This window comes from Desmodus rotundus, chromosome 5, assembly GCF_022682495.2.
Source record: "Desmodus rotundus isolate HL8 chromosome 5, HLdesRot8A.1, whole genome shotgun sequence".
NCBI classification, from domain to species: Eukaryota; Metazoa; Chordata; class Mammalia; order Chiroptera; family Phyllostomidae; genus Desmodus; species Desmodus rotundus.
This window is the reverse complement of record NC_071391.1, coordinates 15,171,200-15,190,412: the sequence shown is the minus strand read 5'-3', so window position 1 is coordinate 15,190,412 and position 19,213 is coordinate 15,171,200.

The window sequence follows — 19,213 nt, the reverse complement described above, 5'->3', positions numbered from 1 at the left end:
CCCCTTATCTTATATAGCACTTCTAACTATATGAAGTTATTTTATTCATTTACTTGTTTACATGTTAGTGTCTAGAATGTGAGTGTTTTGAGGGCAAAGACCCGTCTACCTGATTTCTCGCTGTATCCCCAGCACATAGTATGGGCTTGGTAAATAGTTGTTTGGTGAAGGAATAAATATCAATACCGGTCATATAAGATTAATTTGGCAATGCCTCAAATGTCACCTCCTCTCTGAAGCCATCCCTGATTTCCCAGGGCATTTTGTGCCTGTAGACATATATATAGACCTATAGACACTGGCCAGCTGACCTGTGGTTTTAGGTGTGTTTGGTCCAGAGCTGCTTAGAGGAGCTGTGGAGGGGGAGGGGGAGCGGGGGAGGGGGCGCTGCACACGCCTTAGAGAATAGCTCCCTCCCATTGCCTAAGAGGCCTGGAAACCCTGCCCAGGAACAGGCTGATCCATGGATCAGAGAGCAAGAGGTCAGGATCAAAAACTAGAGACAGTTTTCAAAAGAGGGAGAACACTTCAATCATCGACCACAGAGTGATGAAATGAGAGAGCCACCCAGAGAAAATGTGCTTTTTAAAAACTGGGGTCTTCCAGAGTCTGGTCATAACTCATCACTGTCTGCTTGCTGCCCTGCCACTCCTCCCTCCCCTGTATTTGGAGCCTGCCCAATGGCACTGCTCAGCTGGTCCCACATCCTCAGGCTGCCTGGAAAGCTGGGAGTGCGTGACCTCCTAAGGTGGTGGCCGGGTCAAAGGAAACAGAAAAGATAAAGCAAACCCTGTGGTTAATCTGAACTTGGGACTCAGGGGTTACTCTGGAGCTGTAAATAGAGAGCAGATTTGTACTGTCGACCCTTATTGCTGTAGTCGCTATAGGCAATGGACTCTGGAGTCATTGGACTCAAATTCGGATTCCACCAGCTATCAGCCACATGACCGGGGGCAAGGCACTCGACCTTTCTGGACCTCAATTTCTTCATCTGTAAAATGGGTCTGATAATGGTACCCACCTCAAAGGGATGCCTTGCAGATTGAATGAGAGAATATGCAGTACGCAGGACTGTGTGCAGGACAGTGTCTAGCACACAGCTAGTGCTCAGTCAGTGTCCACTTTTATTATTACCTTTCATCATACAGATTGACTTCCCCTAATGCAACATCAGAGTGCATTGTGATCAAGGAACATCTCAAGGAACTGGAGGTTCACCTTTACCTCATTGCCAATTCAAAAGTCAGTACTGCTGGATTCTTGTCAACTAACCCTAAGTCCCCTGTCATGATGTAGGCTGTGAGAAAGAAACACACTTGACACAACAGACCAGCCAGCGCCAAGGCGTCACTCTGCCTCCTACCTCCCCTACCGCCCTTTTCCCCAGAGAGCAACCTTTCTGCAGCATGGATCTGGGAGGCTAGAAGATCATTTTTATTTATCTGGGAAGAGCAAGATAATTAATGGAAAAACAATTATAAACGAGCAGACAGCTTGGTATGGTGTCTCGCTACAAAATAAATATACAAAACTCACTAGCTTCCTTATACAGAAACAGTAACCAGTATAATGGAAATAAAGAATCTGCTCACAAAGGCAACAATAATAACAATGACAACACATAAAATACTGGGAAGAAACTTGATAAGAAATGTGCAGATCACCTAAAATATATATATATATTCCCCAAAAGCATAGAGAGAAGGGCCTACTCTACTTGAATAAATAGGTATGTATCTTGTTCTTGTCTAGAATGACTCAAAGTTATTCAATTCTCATAAAATGTACTGAAAAGTTCAACCCAATCCCAACCAAAATTCCAGTGTGATTATTTTTGGAGCTTGTCAGCATTGTTCTAAGTTTTATATGGGTAAATTATAGGACAGAATAAAAATCTGGGGCAAAAAATGAGAAAAGAGGGAGAAGTCATATTAAGAGATACTGAAATACAAAAGTAGAATAATATCGATGCTTTGATATGGGGTCGAAAATAGTCAGGGCCATACGACAGAGTAGAAAGTGCAATTTAATATGGGACCTTAGTGCACTAGAAGAGACACTTCCAGTCAGAGGAGAGGAATATATTATTTAATAGGTGACGTGAGCAACTGGCTGGCCATTTGGAAAACAAAAAAGATGGATTCATACTTCTCTTACCAGAATAGATTCCAGATGGAATAAAATTTAAATGTAAAAACCCAAACCATAAAAATATTAGAAAAAATTATGTAAAATATTTCATATGGATAAAGTCTTTCTAAGTGGCAAACGAGATCCAGAAGCCATAATGGAAATGATGGGCAGTCTGAGGTTTTACAGATTTTATAGTAAAATACACGGCCAATGAAGTTGAAAGGCAAGGTTCACTTGGGGAAACACGTGACAGAAATCAGTTCACCATCCATAAGAGAGAAAGAGCTGCTACAAATCAGTGAGGGGAAAAAGCGAGAAACATGAACAACATTCAGAACGATGATCAACCTCGCTAATACCAGAAGAATTGAAAACTAAAACAATGAAATGTATTTTCCCCCATCACACTGACAGTTTTCAAAGATCAGCTACTCGAAGTTGGCTAAGAGGTTGGGAAATAGGCGTTTTCATACATTGCTGATAGAAGTATAAATAGTTCAAGCTTTTCGGAGAGAAATTTGGCACTATCAATCAACATTTTAAATGTGCAAAATGTGTAGAATACATTTCTATTTTGGGGGAGGAGGGGCTTTTACACATCTTTTCATGTGAGCAAAACTGGTGTAGTAGATGCTGTGGTGTATTTCCAGGCCCCCCTCCCCCACAGTGACTAAGAGGGCTGACAGCTGAGAGCTGGGGACTGAGTATCACACCCATGTCATGGATTGCACCCCAGGGATTGCTCTTGGCTGAAAAGAAACAGCTGGCCCAAGGGGCAGCCTGAATCCAATGAATGGTTAATGGAGGTCTATAAAGACCTCGCCCTGTTGCCCCAATTGGGGTAGCTGCAGGTTCCAGCGCTCCCTGTGGGATTGGCTGAGGCTCTTGTTGTGTCTGCAGTGAAGCCCAACTTCTTTCTGTGCCCAAACATGCTTCCTTCACTCCTTGCAGATGTTGATGCTGAGAGCATCTCCAATGAACCTCCCACAAGTGAATGTCTGTCTCAGAGTCTGAGTCCCAGAGACGCTAACTTGTGACATTTGGTGCCATGAGTGATCCAAGAAGGCGGACCTCAAAATGGGCTTTGGGCGCTGGATTATCTGCTGCCAGACTGGCCATGAGCGCCCCATCACTGTTGGTAGGTGGGGCACTGGTAATCACTAGAGCGGTACGGCGATGACGTCATTGGCGTTTGATGAGCGGTGAACTGGCACAGCTTGTGAGTACAAGGGAACAGTGGTTTGGCCAACGTGACAAGAGTGGCAAGTCTGGGGGAAGTAATTCTAATGACAGCGGAATCGAATGACTGGTGCTAGGGACAATAGAGGTTTTGGAGATAGACAAGGGAAGGGTAAGGATGTTCATCAGCCATTCAAGGCTAATTTGAAAGCCAGAGGTTCTCATTGGCAGTTTAAAAAGAGACTCTAGTCTCTAAAGGTCAGAAGGCAAGAATAACTGAAGATCAGGTCTAGGACTTTTTCTTTAAGAAAATTTTTTTTCTTTAAGATAATAAAATATAATTTTTTTCTTTAAGAATGGAAGAGCTCCAGGAAAGGGGTTTCTATGAAAGGTCAGAGTTTTGTAAAGGAGTAGGACCCTGAGATAGGAAATGGGATATCTGGATTGAAACACTTGAAAATGTTCTGTCCCCAGACAACCTGGGATCTTCTGGCATCGCTTGAAGGCAACACAGAGGCCTCTGACTTACAAGGCAGTATGTACCTCCCTTAGGATGTGCCCCTGCCTTCTCTCCTGCCCATCCAGCCAATAACTGGGATTAATTCACAACAGAACTCAAGCAGGTACATACAGGCTAGGGAAGGGAGGAAAGAGACTCTGCGCTAAAGAAGCAGAGCCAACCTGGGTTGGTTAAGAGAAAATGGCATCTCTGGGGCCAGGGGGCAACCAACAAGAGTATTTCTTAAATTCAGGAATGAACGATCGGGAGTCTGAGAGGAGCCACCCTAATAAAAAGCCATAATTCTTTGACCAGTTTCTGATCCTGAGTCGGTTTTCAGTCTAGACCCCACTGGCTGGAGAAGAGGCTTGGTCTTCCTTGGAAAGGCGCCGGCAACACCATGGCAGGTGTGTTTGGTAAGGATTTCTCCAGCCCTGTTTAGCTGGGTGACTGGACACTGGGGAAGGGGATATTCCTAAACATTCTGAGGACTATTAGACACAGGGTGTGAGTTGACATCGATACTCAAAGCACCATCATGGCCTTCTTTCAGAATGGGAGCACATGGGAGCCAGGCCAGCCCAGAAGGTCCGTTTGGTCTATTATGGTCTTGCTCAGATCGTTTGCCCAAAACCCCAAATGTATCACTGGAATGAGTGTCTTTACTTAGAAGTTGGCAAAACACATTGTTTCCTTAGCAATCCAAGTATAAACTTTTGAAAGTGCTTCCCTCACCCTAATAAAGATAGTAGCTAAAGAAAACAATATTGTGTCCCAGAGTTGGGATGAGGGATGGAGAATGGCAGCAACTAGTGCCACTCTTCAAGTTCTAAAGGGTGCGTGGATGGTGGTCTCCATCACATTTCCATTTAACTCATTAGTCTGGCTCCTACAAAAGCCACACAGAATCCGGAGGAGGACAATGGACTCCGGCAAACTTAAGCAAGTAGTGCCCTCTCTTGTAACTACTGTTCCAGATGTGGTCTCTTGTTAGGACAGACTAATATGGCCTCCGGGAAATTCTATATGACCAGCCCTTTCACCAGAGGGAGCTACACTACAGCCGTTTACTCGGGCAACTGGACACTGGTGAATGTGTGTGTGTGTGTGTGCGTGTTTTTCCCCCTTCCGTCAGACAGCAGGATCAGAAACAGTTTGCATTCACTTGGAAGGAACAACAGCATACACTTACTATCTTGCCCCAAGGCTATGCCCACTCTTCCACCCCCTGTCGTAATATACTCTGAAGGTAGTGGGCCATCCAGACATTCTGCAGAACGTTGCATTAGTCTACTATGTTGGTGACATCATGTTAGTTAGACTAGATGAACAAGAAGCAGCAAATAACATTGGAAGCCTTGGTGTGACATGTGCTCCAGGGGGTGGGAGGTAGTTGTAGACGATTCAGTAGCCACATTAGTGAAGTTTTGGTTCCTAGTCTAGGGCATTCCAAGAAATTCCCCCTAAAGTAAAGGAAAAATTATCGCATCTCACACTTGTCACCTCTAAGACCGAGAAGTACAATGACTGGTTTGCCTCCTCAGGTTCTGGAGGCCCATACAGCAAATAACATGCAAAGCTGCTAACTTTGAGTGGAGACCAGGGCAGGATCTGTCTGCAGCAGATCCAGGCTGTAATCCAAGAAGCCCAGCGGCTTGGGCCATACAACTCAGCAGACCCTATGGTGCTGGAGCTCTCCACAGCGGAAAAATGCTGTGTTGATTTGTGGCCAGCCCCTGTAGGGGAACCTCAGGGTAGACCTCTGAAGTTCTGGAGCAAGGTCATCCCATCTGCCATGGAAAATCACACACCTTTCAGCCCCTTTCCTCCATCCTCAAAGTACATCATTCCAATCTCTGCTTCCGTCATCACATCTCCTCTCTGGCTCTGACCCTCCAGTGTTCCTCTCATAAGGGTCCTTGAAAAAATCCAGGATCATCTTCCCATCTTAAAATCCTGAAGTCAACCACATCTTCGGATTTACCTTTGCCAAGTAAGGTGACATATTCACAGGTCCTGAAGGATTAAGACGTGGACAACTTTGGGAGGACGACATCAATCTCTCTCCCACGAGTGGTAACCCTGGCAGCCACAGTGATCCAGAGAGCCCAGCAAGAACTGTGAGGTCCTATAGTTCTCTAACACGCTATTTGAGATTTGGCAGGCTGGTCTGCCTGATCTTGGTTAGCACAGAAAGCAGGGCAAAGCCATGTGAATTCAGAGCCATAGAAAGGCTGATAGCTTGGGGAGAGCTGAGGGTTGGCGACGACGGTGATGCGGGGCAGGGAGATCAGCCCTGGGTCGCTGGGTGGTGGGTTGTGTGCAAGGCAGAACCTGACAGGATAACATCGTTGTATTGGTAAGACAGCACCAATGGTCAGCCTTCAAGCCAGAGTCCACAGTGGACCCTAGACACCTTGCCAGCACAGCGAGAATGCAGGAGAAACTGCTGCTTCTGAGAGCCAGCGCCGCAGCAAGAGGGCATCTCTCAGGGCCTCCCTCCTAGGCTGGAAGAGCAGGTGATAATAAGGATCCTCCCTCATGGAGCCGCCATGAGCATCCATGAATGATAGGCATAAAGGGCATCACATGGTGCAGCACATAGTAGGTGCTCAGGGAGTGCTAGCCACTGAGGCAGTGACAGCCATCTGTCCACGAGATTCATGCTCCCCTTCCAGAATATAGCCATTTCTGACAAACAGCAGTCCATCCAGGGACTACATTTCCCAGACCCCCTTTATATGTGTGTGGTCATGTGACTAGTCAGTGGAATGTGGGCAGAAGTGATGAATGAGTTCGTTTCAGGCTGGGCCCATGCAATCCCTCCTGACTGGCCTCCACACCCTCCTTCCCTTGTTCCCCAGTTGAATGTTGATGCCCAGGGTGACCTTTGATCACAGAGGGTGAAGCCGGCAGAGTCTCTGAGCACACAGAGCGAGCATCTCCCTGGTATCCTGCCGCTGTATAGACTTTACGTGAATGAGAATTTAACTTCTATATGTTAAACCACCAAGATCTGTAACATCGACTAACTTGACCTTAATCGATCCAGTTGTCAATGGTTACTTAACCACCTGGTTATCCTGAAAATGCAACCCCAGAAATCCAATTGTCATGAAGTTCAGAGAGGAGAAGCAACAAATCTGAAAATAGAAGGATGAGACAATGCCTCTGTGATAACCCTCCGGTGCCAGGACGGGCCCTGGTGGGACAGTGTGGGGACGTGCAAGCTAAGTGCTGTGCCTAGGGCAAATGGACTTATTCGTCACGGCAGCTCCAAATCATTAAGCACTTCCTACACGCGGACACCTTCCTTGCTTTATGTCCCTTATCCCTATGAGGCAGTTACCAAGTTTATGTCCATCTTTACAGGGGCACCTCTGTAGAGACCTCACAGAGATGTTCTGTGATTTGCTTAAGGGTGCAGAGCTGGAGAGCAGGGGGTGGAGGCTGGACTTCAAGTCCAGGGCACTTGACACCAGCCATGCTTTCACCCCCTGCGCTAGCCTCCCTCTGCGATAAGGCTGGTGGGAGCTAAGTGCATTGCCAGACTCATGGGGAGATTTTTTTAGTTTCAACAATGAACAATTGCCTGTGACGTGGCTAAAGCCATCATATTAAGATGCTTATAATCAGATCTGTATAATCAGCAAAGAAGGTCCTAAGCAGAGGGCCCTAATTTATCTGGGGCCAGGAAGTCTACAAAATTTGGGTCAGAAGACAGAAAGAGAGAGTGACCTGGCCTGCTTTCCACTCTCACTCCTTCTGTCTGGCCAACATCATACTGTTTCCGGTACTTTGATTCTTGGCTCTTTACCTCAAACAAAACAAAACAAAACAACGAGGCTTGTTTACTATGTTTCAGATTTAGAGATTTACGGGTTCACTGTTAGATAATCTTATGGGGATTAGGAGAAGGGTGAACTCTCGTTACAGATGTCAACATCTTTGGGTCCCAGAGGCCCTGAGATCCATCTAGAAGAGTCTGTGTTTCGTAAGCAAACATCAATGATACGGCACATTAATATCTGTAACCATTATCTATAGCCACAATAATGCTGAGTTACAGCCCAAAGACTTGATGCATATGATAAAAAATGTGTATTTGGCTCAAAGCTGACCCAGGCTGGGCTTGGCTGTGCTGGGCCGGACTCGCCCTGCGCCTACGTCCAGCCACGGGGTGTCTGGGCAGCTCTGTCTTGGCCGGATCTGTGCACGCCTCTGGAGCAGGCCGGCTCTCCGCTGATCCAGGGTGGCTCTGTCTGAGATGACTGGGCTGACCTGGCTTGGTGGCACAGATCGCATCATCCCACAGGATATCCTGGATGTGGTGCTCTGGCAGGTGCAGATGAGCAAGAGGGAGGAGGAGGAAACACGCAAGTGATTTGGAAGCACGTGCTGGTGTCACGTCTGCTAACACACCATTGGTCGAGGCAAGCCACGGTCAGAGAGGAAGGATGCTAAATGGGTACAGGGTGAGCATGCAGGGAGGGGTAAGGAACTTGGCAGGGAGGGGAGGGAGAGGAAACATTAAGGCCATCAATCTACCACAAGACCTATCATTTATTGTGTGTTTACCATGAGCCACGTCTTGGGCCAGGTTCTTCATGTACATGCTCTTCAGTGCTCATGAGTACCTGTATCCTGCCCCTGACGTAGAGCCCCGGAGAGGGGCAGCCCTTGCCCAGAGTCCCTTCGCTAGCAAACAGCAGAGATGAGATTAGGATTCCAGGCTTGCCGACGGCAGTAGGTGACCTTTCCACACCCACATGTGGTTTGGATATGAATATTTTAATGCTGATTTGGAGGATGTATCATACCATAACTGCTTAAATTCTAACTGAAGCAGGTCAGTGTAAAAGCTTGAGCCTTTGTTGTTGGTTTGTTAGTCTGAACATTTTAAATATAAGATTTCAATATGACATGTTACCCTCAAATAACAAGAATAACAGTAATAGTCACTTATTACTGTTTAATAAAATGTAATTACTGTTTAATAAATTACTATTCCTGTTACCTTTGCAAGAACTTACTACAGGACAAGAACTTCCCATATGTCTTACCTCATTGCAGCCTCACAGTTACCTACTATGTAGGTATTATTTCTCCCTACGTTTTACAGGTGAGCAAGGAGAGGCAGATAGGGGCTCTAACACAGGTAGGCTAGAGCAGAGCTTATGCCTCTAACCCTCTAGCTCGCTAAGTGGCTCCCTTCTGTAATTAAGTAGAATTTCACGTGTTTAGGGCCCACTTTGGGGACAGTCAGCCTCGTCCCCATGAGCCTCTTCCTCTTTGCTTCCGCAGCACCCCTCTTCCTCTCAGGTGGTCGATCCCCCTGGGCAGGGATGAGGGCCTGGCAGGAGGGGAAGTTTCCAAAGCTGCAGCGCTGAAAGTGTGCTGGGAAGGGGGCCATTCTGCACGCCGAGTGAACAGACGCTGGCCACAGGGACCTGGCTTCCTGGCAGCGTAGCCTCCAAGATGGATGGTCATGGCCTTCAGGGCTGGACAACCTCTTCTTGGGCCTTTGATGCTGAAAGCAGAACAAATGGGAGCCGGCCGCCCGGCCACAGCTGCCTCTCATTACAGCCTGCTTCCTCCAGCCCAGGACAAGGTGGACCCTCGAGGTAAGCGGGGCAAACGCCAGATGTGTCTGCCACAGCTGGCTGCAAAACTTTGCTCTTGACTTCTCGCCCCCAGACCTACTTCCCAGCCCCCACCCAACCTCCCCTTGGCTCTTCAAGCCAGTATCTGAAGTCTTAATGGGTCTCCTCTCCCTGCTACCACCACTTTCCATCACATACCCAATCCATCAGCAAAACCCAGCAGCTCTGCCTTTAAGGTATGTCTCCTGTCAAACCGCTCACTCCATCTCCACTGTCGTCTGCAGCCGCACGCCGTCTCCCCTGGACAACTGCAGTAGCCTCCTGCTATGGGCTGAAATTTTCAAACATTCTGAATTCACATGCCGAAGCCCAGAATGGGGGACCGAATGCGGAAATAGGGTCATCGCAGATGTAATCAGTTACGATGAGGTCATACTGGAGTAGGATGGGCTCCCATCCAATGGGACTGGCGTCCTTATAGACGGGGGAAATTTCGGCACAGACATGCACACAGGGAGAAGGCCATGTGAAGGTCAGGGGGAAGCTTCCATAAGCCAGGAACGCCAAAGATCGCCAGTGAAGCCCCAGAAGCTGGGGGAGGGGCGTGGAAGGGATTCTCCCTCGTAGCCCTCAGAAGGAACCAACCCCGCCGATACCTTGATCTCAGTTTTCCGGCCTCCAGAATGGCGGACCAATACATTTCTGTCGTCTAAGTCACCCAGCCTGTGGTTCTTTGTTCCCGCCTAGCAAACAAACACACCTATGAACTGGGCTCTCTGCTTTCTCGCTGGCCTCTCTCCCCTCCCCGTGTGCACACGACACTCCACAGTGAGTGGATATTTTAAAAGTCCACCTGGGCTGTGAAATTCTGCTTTGAATTCCGCAATAGCTTGCTGTGGCCTGCAAGGCCCTGGAAGACCTGGCGCTGTTGAGCTCTCCGACTTCTTTCCTCTCTCCCCTTCTCTCCCCAGCCTACCACATGCCACTCACACCAGCTTCGCTTGTCCATCTTGAACACGCCAAGCCCTTCCAGCTGAAGGACTTTGCTCATGCTCTGCCCCCTTGCACAGTCACGTTGCCCAAAGAGCTAGGGAGACGTGGACACCAATGACGTCACGATGATGGGGAGGAAGACACCACTGGAGAAAGGGGAGGGGCAAGGAAGGAGACTGGTGGAAGGCTGAGAGGCCCGTGCCCAGCTCTGAGGGTGGAAGTTGGTTCTCCAGGGATTCGGTTTGTTCTCTGGGGATTTTCAAGTTTTCATGTGAAGACCCAGACTCTTAGCCCAGTTCTTCTCTAGGGACTTATCATAGCCTTAGCTGAGTCTCTGGTATCATGATGCAGGCCTCTGTTTACCCATCTGTAAAATGGACCTGTACACGACCTCATTTATTTCTCCCGACAACAGCATAAGGGAGGCGTTATCTCCACGATAGGTGTTTTTAGTGTCCTCACGTGTGGGAAGGGCGGTCTGAGACCAAGGCTGATGAAGTCACTTGCCTAAGACCACCCAGCACGAGGAACGGCTGAGCTGGGGTTTAAACCTGAGTGTCCCTGGCTCCAGAACTCACACCTTAGGCTGTGGTGCTACAGTGCCTCCAAGAAGCCCCCAGTGGGGCGTGGCCGTCCACATCTGTAAAATGGGCAGGTGCTGGTGGGGGTGGCGTTCTCAGGTGTCACATGCATCCATCCAGTGTAATTCCGTGAGCCTTTCCGAAAGGTGAAGTCCTTCTAGATTCAAGCCAGCGGTTGCCACTTTGGGGGAGAGGGACAAGCACCTAGGGAACCTGGTCCAGCATGGACTCCATGCTTCTAACTTTATAGCAGCTCTGGGTTTTTAAAAAGGCATCTAAGCAAGATCACAAAATCAACGTGCCTGGAGTAAAGTTTTAATCTGCTGTGAGTAAACTGCTTGTGAACTTGGCACATTGTTAACGGGAAGTCCCCCAGCACCGCTGACCTGTCACCTGAGCCTCGCAGCTGTGACCAGCGGCCAGCCTGCGAAGGCTGCCAGGCCTAGGCTGCCACGTTCACACGCGTGCTCCTGTTTAACCTTCAGACAACCTTCTGAGGTAGTTGCAACATTCCTGTACCCACGCTATAGGGAGGGAAACTGAGCTCCGGCAATGGGACTGGGGGCCCACACTCCGTCACGCCAGGATCATGGCAGGCTGCTAAGTGACATCTTCACAGATGTTTCTGTAACTTTCCCAACCCTTTGACACTCCCCGCCTCTCACCTCTGAGTGCTGGGCCACTGGCGTTAAATAGAAATAATCTTCAGCCACTGTCCCCAGGGGTGTGGCACAATCACCTGCAAAAGAACACAAATTCTGAATTTTATCACTTGCTGTGATTTCCTCGATTAGTTGGGCACTGTGGGAAGAGGGTTTGTTTCAGGAAAGGCACCATTGGTGAGGTAGCAGGGGCTTCTCTCAGGATAGGGGCTCTGCCAGCCCTGGGGCAGACTCTGGGGGTAGGCGGGGACAACAGTCCCCTTTACGTTGGGAGATGAGCAAGCAGAAGGAAGCGGTGCCTCACCTGCCCAGGGGAAGCCCAGCAGGCGGGGAGCTCAGCCTTCTGTCCCAAAGAGTGACAATGGCCTCATGAAGACCTGTGCCAATGTCCCCTGAGCTAGCTGTGTGGGGTCTCCTGCAGCTCCAGAATGTGGCAGAGAGCCTCTGGGTGGATGTCTAGAGACACCTCCCCACTGCCTCTGTGGGGGTCAAGGTGGCCAAATGACAGAGAGATGGTAGCCCAAGCGGGCCCAGTTGGGAGGTGTTGTGAACCCCAGGCTGTGAAGAGCCGGCAAGGAGAGGCCCTCGGGCACCAGCCTGAGGCGCTGACGGCTGAGAGCAACATCAAAAGGGTGGAAGAGCAGGGCAGTGGCCCAGACTGAGTCACCCCTGCCTCTCACTTTGGCCCAGGAAAACCCCAGGAACTCATTGCTGGCAGGGTCTGCCTGGATGGGCCGACGTTTTATAGCGTGAGCCAGAATGAGGACTCTGGGTAGAAATCCAGGGTCACCGCAGAAAAGTAGAGATTACGTTTATCTATGGCCTGTCAGACTTGTACCTGCTTTATTGTTCCCGCACACTGTGATTGGGTCCTGCCAGAGTGTCCAGTTCTCTGCACGTAAACACACGCGCACTTGCCGGACTCTCTCTCTGACCCCGTGTGACGGGCAGAAAGGGGCTTTCCAAATGTGTCCCTGCCCTCCTGTCCAGCACCTGTGATGTGTTATGAGGTGGAAGAATTAAGATTCCCGGCCAATGGGTAGCTCCCAAATTGCAGTCCCCATGGGGCAGGGCAGGAGCAAGACGTCCCTTTCTGGGAGGGACCAGTTGCCCTGGCCCCTGGCCTGGCCCTGAGTGGGAGTGCTCCGCCTGTAAAGGCTCAAACGTGGGCTGGGAGCAGGAAAGGGGGCGGGAAGGGGTCCCGCTGAAGGTAGCAGAGTGTGTCACACCTCGTAAAACCACGCTCACTGGGGCACGGAGAGGGGCTGCCCCCGGCACTTTCATCTCCTGTCAATAAAGCGTTATCAGCACTGAGCTGGGCTTTCAGCTCTTAATTCCAGATGTGGCCCAAGGCCTGTCCCCAGCGGGGCCCCTTTTCCCTTTCCCTCTTCCCACGCAGACTGCTGGGGGTGATGCTGGGCCGGAAGGAGGACAAGGACAAAAGGCCTACGGATGGTGTCCTGGGGTCACAGGAGCCAGGCCAGCGCAGTCAGGCGGCTGCAAAGTCCTGGATGCAGAGACTCCTGCCCCATGAAGCAGAGGGGGCTGCTGGTGCCTCCAAGAGTCTCTGTCCCTGCTGAGATGGGGGGGCACACCCCAGACTGGGGGCTAGGAGGCCTGGGCGCCAGGGCTGTCCTTGGTCTGAGCAGTGACCTTGGGAAAGTCAATTTCCTTTTCTGGCCACAATAGTCTTGGTAAAGTGAAACTTGCTTTAGTTTCTTTTGTTACCTAATCAGTAACCATGTGGTAAGCCCCTAGTGCATGCTGATTTCTGTTTTGTCTCGGGAGTTGGGAAACTGCGCATTGATAGAAGGGCTCCATTTGTATGGGCTACTCATTGAGTGATAAACTCAAGTCTCCTTGAAGGGGTCATAATAGTTTCATGAAGTGGTAGAACCCATTTTTGAGCATCAGCCACAGGATTGAACCTCACTTGAGACCTCTAATAGGCAGAATTTCAGAAGGCAAGAGAGGGAGGGGTTGTCAAGGACCTGGGAGGGAAAGCAGGAGCCTCAGCAGGGTTTGTAAGAAGCCAAGATGGTCTACAGTGAGCTCCCCAAGGCAGGCAGCATCAGGGAGGCCAGAAGCCTGACCTGCAAATGAGATGCCTTTTTAGACCTCTTTTAAGGAGCAAGTCTCTTGAGCTCTTAGAGTATTTTTCACTGAAACTCATAGTTGATCAGAGTGGTCAGGATGGGCTTCGGATCAAGAGACCCAGCTGTGGACTCACCCATGCACCACCCAATTGCAACACTGGGCATGTTCCTCCCACTCTCTGGGCCTGCCTCAGTTGCTCCGTCTGTGAAAAGGAGGTGGCTGAATGAGAATCCTTGCAATTAGTTCTCATGTTGATAAAACTATGAGCTCTTGACTCTCCGAAAAATGCATGAGATGCATTTAGGTGTGAATCAGTCAGTCAGGCTAGGCTAGGCTGTGCTGCAATAACTGATAAACCCTGATGTCTCAGCAGCTTTGCAGTCACAATGTGTTTCTCACTCACATAAAGTCTGCTGTGTGTTAGCTGCATCATCTGTAACATGTGGCCGGCAAGATCCTGGGGCAGGGGAGAGAAGGATGAGGAAGGGACGCTCGCTCTAACCGCCTCTGTCCGGAAGGAACACCCAAAGTTTCCATTCACAGTCCACTGGCTGAAGGAGCCCTCTGGCCCCACCCCAGCTGCAAGGGACTCTGGGAGATGGAAGGAGCACTTGGAATACTTGGTGGGTCCAACTACCTCTCACACATTCCATGACATGATGTTGGGTTGGTGAGACTTCATTGCAATCCATAAGCATTGAGTACCTTCCCGGGTGTGTCCTGAAACTGGACTTCATCCCATGCACTCTCCTTTGCTCACATTTGCACGTCAGCTGACCTTCAGGGACCCTGACCTCTACCTCATACGTCATACCTACCACCGCTCAGCTGAGCATCCAGCTCCTCAGAAACATCTGGAATTCCCCTTTCCCAGTGGGAGACCTGGCGCTGGCCACAGAGGCTGTCTTGTCAATTCTGGGGCATCCTTGGTATGACTAAGGGGGTATCTGTCCACCCTTTGCCTGGTGAAAGTGAATAGAAAGGGAGAGTGGTCGTTCAAGCGAGGAGAAGCCTTGGAATGCTCTAACTCGCTATGTCTCTCACTCATTCTCCACCACACAGTCCGTCCATGCAGTTACTGAGGAATCGTCTCATAGCAGAGCCTGGAGGACTCTTTGGAGGGTGGTGCCCAGTATTGCTGAGGGCACCAGGGCACAGTAGAGGGGACTTTTCCTCAGGAACAATGCTACCTGGCTTTCGGAGACTAGAACAAGAAAGTGACCTTAGTGACGATGAGGACTTGAAGCCAACAGTGACAGCTGCCGTTTCCTGAGTGGTTGTGTGCCAGGCCCTGGGACACCGTGCTGAGTGCCTTGCAGGTATGATTGCTGTTGAGCCTCAGACAATCCCAGTGAAGTGAAAACTATTATCCTCACTTGCTTGGTAACTCGGAGTCCAGAGCCCACCATGGAATCTGAGTCTGCAAACTCCTCTCAGGGATGGTGTTGGCGTCTCCATGGACCAGTTATTTCATGCGGTTGAGGCATTGTTCCTCCTGGCACATCTTCCCCACCTGGTCTCAGCCCTTGTCTGCCTAATTAGCCACATTGGGTTTCTGTTGCTCGCCACCGGGAACTCTGTGCAGTTGATGCCAACCAGTGGGGAAATGTCCCAGCAAATACGGGGAGGAATTCAATAGTCTTCAAAGGTGCCATCTATTCCTTCACCCTGCCTCGGCCTGAGTCCAAAGCCACATCCTCTCTCCTGGGATTATTAAGACGGCCACCCACATGTCCCCCTTGGCTGCTCCTCACATCCTGCACACAGCCACCAGAAGGTGCTTTCTAATGGGGAAACTGACCTACCCTCACCTGCAAACTGGGGTGACCTGTGGGACAAAGGATCCTTCCTTCTCCAGGCCTCCTGGATCTGCCTGTGGCCTCAGCTCCAGTCCTGCTTCTCTTGGCCACCCCTGGACTGTGCCAGTGACTCCCAGCCTTCAAGCACTTATTTGCATTGTCCTACCCACACACAGTTGTGGAACGTTGAGCCCTGGGTCTGTCCTGACAACATCCACGGTGTCTAGCACGGTGCCTGGTACACATTGAGCTCCCGGTAAATGGTTGTTGAATTAACTAAATTAAAATCAGACAGGCCCCTGATGGTCATCTCATTCAGAGGCCTCAGACGGGTGGCCGAGAGGCTGGATTCAGCCAGCATAATTTAAAATTCCATTTGAACTAGCTGCCAGCATTTGAAAGGGGGGAGGGGGACAGGATTCCACATGGAAATGAACCCTGCTTTCTGAGTTCTCTTCAACCAGCAGAAGAGTGGCTCCGTCCTCTCCCTGAACCAGACTGTCAATCATCCTGTTGGTTGGAGCCGAATGGTGGCCACTTCTTACAAACAGTGAATGTTCTTTCTTTCTTTTTTTTTTTTTACAGCTGCTCCCCAGTCCACTTCTTTCATTTATGCAAAATCAGTCCTGGGCTCCTTTAAGCACCGACATTTTTTCAGCCCCTGATTGTTTGAAACCTTATTTTACTAGTGGACAGAGATGCCCTGCTAGGGACTTGTGCAAGGCTGCCTTTAGTGGCAAAGCTGGGGCAGGAACCGAGGTCCCTGGGTGCTCGCTGGGCTCCACCATCTGCCTCGCGTTCTCCACGCATCCCTCCCTGTACATGGAATGGGCCCTGCACACACCCCACACGTGCTTGGAATCTCCGTTTTGGATTTGCCTTAAGCTCCTTTTGCTACAAGGTTGGGATGTTTTAGAGCCTCCTAAGTCTACACAGGCTCCTCCCATTACCACCCCCAACAGGTCCCCCGTGCCCCCGAGCTGGGCGTCCAGAGCCACATCCATCACGGACACTGGGCTGTCAGCACGGCCACGCGCCCCCTCAAAGGCCTGCATCCAGAATGGATTTATCCCAGGGGGACCTTGTTATGCTTTTATGTCTTCAATTCATTAGATTTTCTGTCAGCAGCATAAATCAGGACTGGACCCTCTTCTCGCACACTCGAGAGTGGGGAAGACACACAGGGAAGAGAGGAACTGCGCAGAGGGCTAGAGGTGGCTGGAGGTGATTTTGCCGCCCCCATGTTAATCCCTTTGGTTTTAACCAAAAAGAGATCTCAGAGAGATCCTTTGGGGGGGTCGGAGAGAGGGGAAGTGTGGATGGGGAAACTGAGGCTGAAATTCTTGCTTTCCTTATAATCCTACCAGATTGCCCTTAATTTCCCCTAATTCCGTAGTCAAAAATTCTCCCCTTTTGTTCTGCCCAAGTACACGTAAGGAGGATTATCTTCAAAATTTAACAACCAAAAAAATCACGTTAAACATTCAATAGTAATTATTATGAAATCCAAATCCCCTACCAGGGTCTTGCAGACCCCCAGGTTCCAGTCCCTCCCTCCTCTCTCATCTTGTCTTGCACAGCTCCCCCTTTGCTGTATAAGCTGCAAAAATGCTTTTCATTCATTTACTTATTAATTCCTTCATTAGCCAAATGTTTAATGAGCACCTGCTAGGCGCCAGCTACTTTTATAAGCCTTTGGAGTGCAGTAGAAAACAGACAAATTTCCTGCCCTTACAGAGGTTACATTTAGTGCAAGAGAGGAAATATTACAAATAAACACATATATTGCAGGTCAGATTGTAGTAAGTGCTATTAGAAAGAACTCAGAATAAGGGATAGAGAGTGAACGGGGAGCTATTTCTGATGGGGCAGCCCGAGGAGACGTCTTTGAGGCAGTGTCATTTGGGTGAAGACCAGAGTGAAGTGAGGGATAAAAGGAGGGACAGTGCTCCAGGGACAGGTGACCGTGTGTGCAAGGCCCTGTAGTGAGAGTGTGCAAGGTGCATTCAAACATAGGCAAGACAGCCCATGTGCCAGGCAAATGATGGGATGGGAGTGGAGTTGGGAGAGGTGGCCAGAGGCCAGCTCAGGCAGGGCCTCTGTGCTATGGGAGGGACTTTGGATGTACTCAGGGTGTGGGAGAAGCTCGGAGGGTTTAAGGCAGGAAGTGACATGCTCATCTTTATGTTTCAAAAGGACCGTTCTGTGTGCTCTCTTCCCATGAGATAGACCACGGGAAGGCCTGGGTGGGTCCTGGGGGCTATCCAGGTGGGGCCTGAGCTGGGAGAGGGAGGAGTGGGTGGGAGGTTCTTGGCATTAGGAGACTCAGGACTTCAGCTTTATGCCTTAGGTGTTTGTCTGGGGCACACGCTGTAACGTTATACCTCTGCTGCATTTTTATATTATTATCGCCTCCACTGAGCCGTTCCATTGGCCAGAAACCCCACGGGCTTGGAACCTCATCTCTCTCTGACTCTACCTCCCACGCCGTTTTGTGCATCTGCAAGGGGGTTCGGTTCAGCCAGCATGACGTTGGACTAGATGGAAGAAATGCTTTTCTAAGAAGGGAAAATGAAAAGGGAGGAATTTTTGTTCCTAGTATCTCCAAACTCATCCTGTGTCAGAGCTTTTGAAGCAGCCACTGCTTTTAGAGTGTAAGCTCGCCCTAGGTCCCCTAGTACCTTCACCCAGAACCTCAGCCCCCATCTTTTAGAGCTGGGGTGTGCCCCTCAAATTCCTATATTGAAGTGCTAACCCCCAAGGTAATTGTATTTGAAGATAGGGCTTTTAGGAGGTAATTAGGGGCACATGAGGTCATAAGGTTGGGAGCCTAACCTGTTAGGGTTGTGAGGACCCCGGAAGATGGCGGCTGTCTGCAATCCAGGGAGAGCGCTCTCACCGGGAACCAAGGGGCTGGCACCTTGATCTTGGACTTCCGAGCCTCTAGAACTGTGAGAAATAAGTGTCTGTTGTTTAAACCACCCAGTCTGTGGTGTTTTGTTATGGCAGCTGAGCTAAGACAAAGTGTCTTCCAACCCCTGATGGCACACCTCTCCCCACCAATAGAAACACCGAGCGCACACACTGCATGTGTGGCTGTGAGTTTCCTGTGCACACCACACGCCTACCATCAACCTGCACACAACACATCTGAGAAAATACTAGTTTCCAGACTGAGAACTAAAAGTAAATAGAAGTTCTGCTGTTTTCTTTATGTTGCACACTGGACCCTCTTGCCCACTCTACCTTGAAGACATTGTTTTAGAACTCACCCTCTGTTCCTCCAGAAAGCCTCCTCTGATCTACAACTCATCCATTCATTCATTCATTCACTCACTGAACAAATACTCATAAAGGACCTACCAAGGACCGAGTGTAAGTAGGCATGGTTCTGCTCTTGAAGACAACAGCCCAGTCTTGGCAGGTCTTCCTGTAATGCACTTTCTTTCCTCTGGAACTAGCTATAATTGATTTAGTGTTCAATTACCTGTTTACAAGACATCTGCCTTTCCTACCGGAGGACAGAGAAGGACAGAGGCTGTGAGGACTGAGGCCCTGACTGTCCTCATTTACCGTTGCATCTTCAGTGCTTGGGGTATAGTAAGCACTCAGTAAATGGTGAGCGGATGAGTGATGAATGAATGAATGAGTGAATGGATGAACAAAT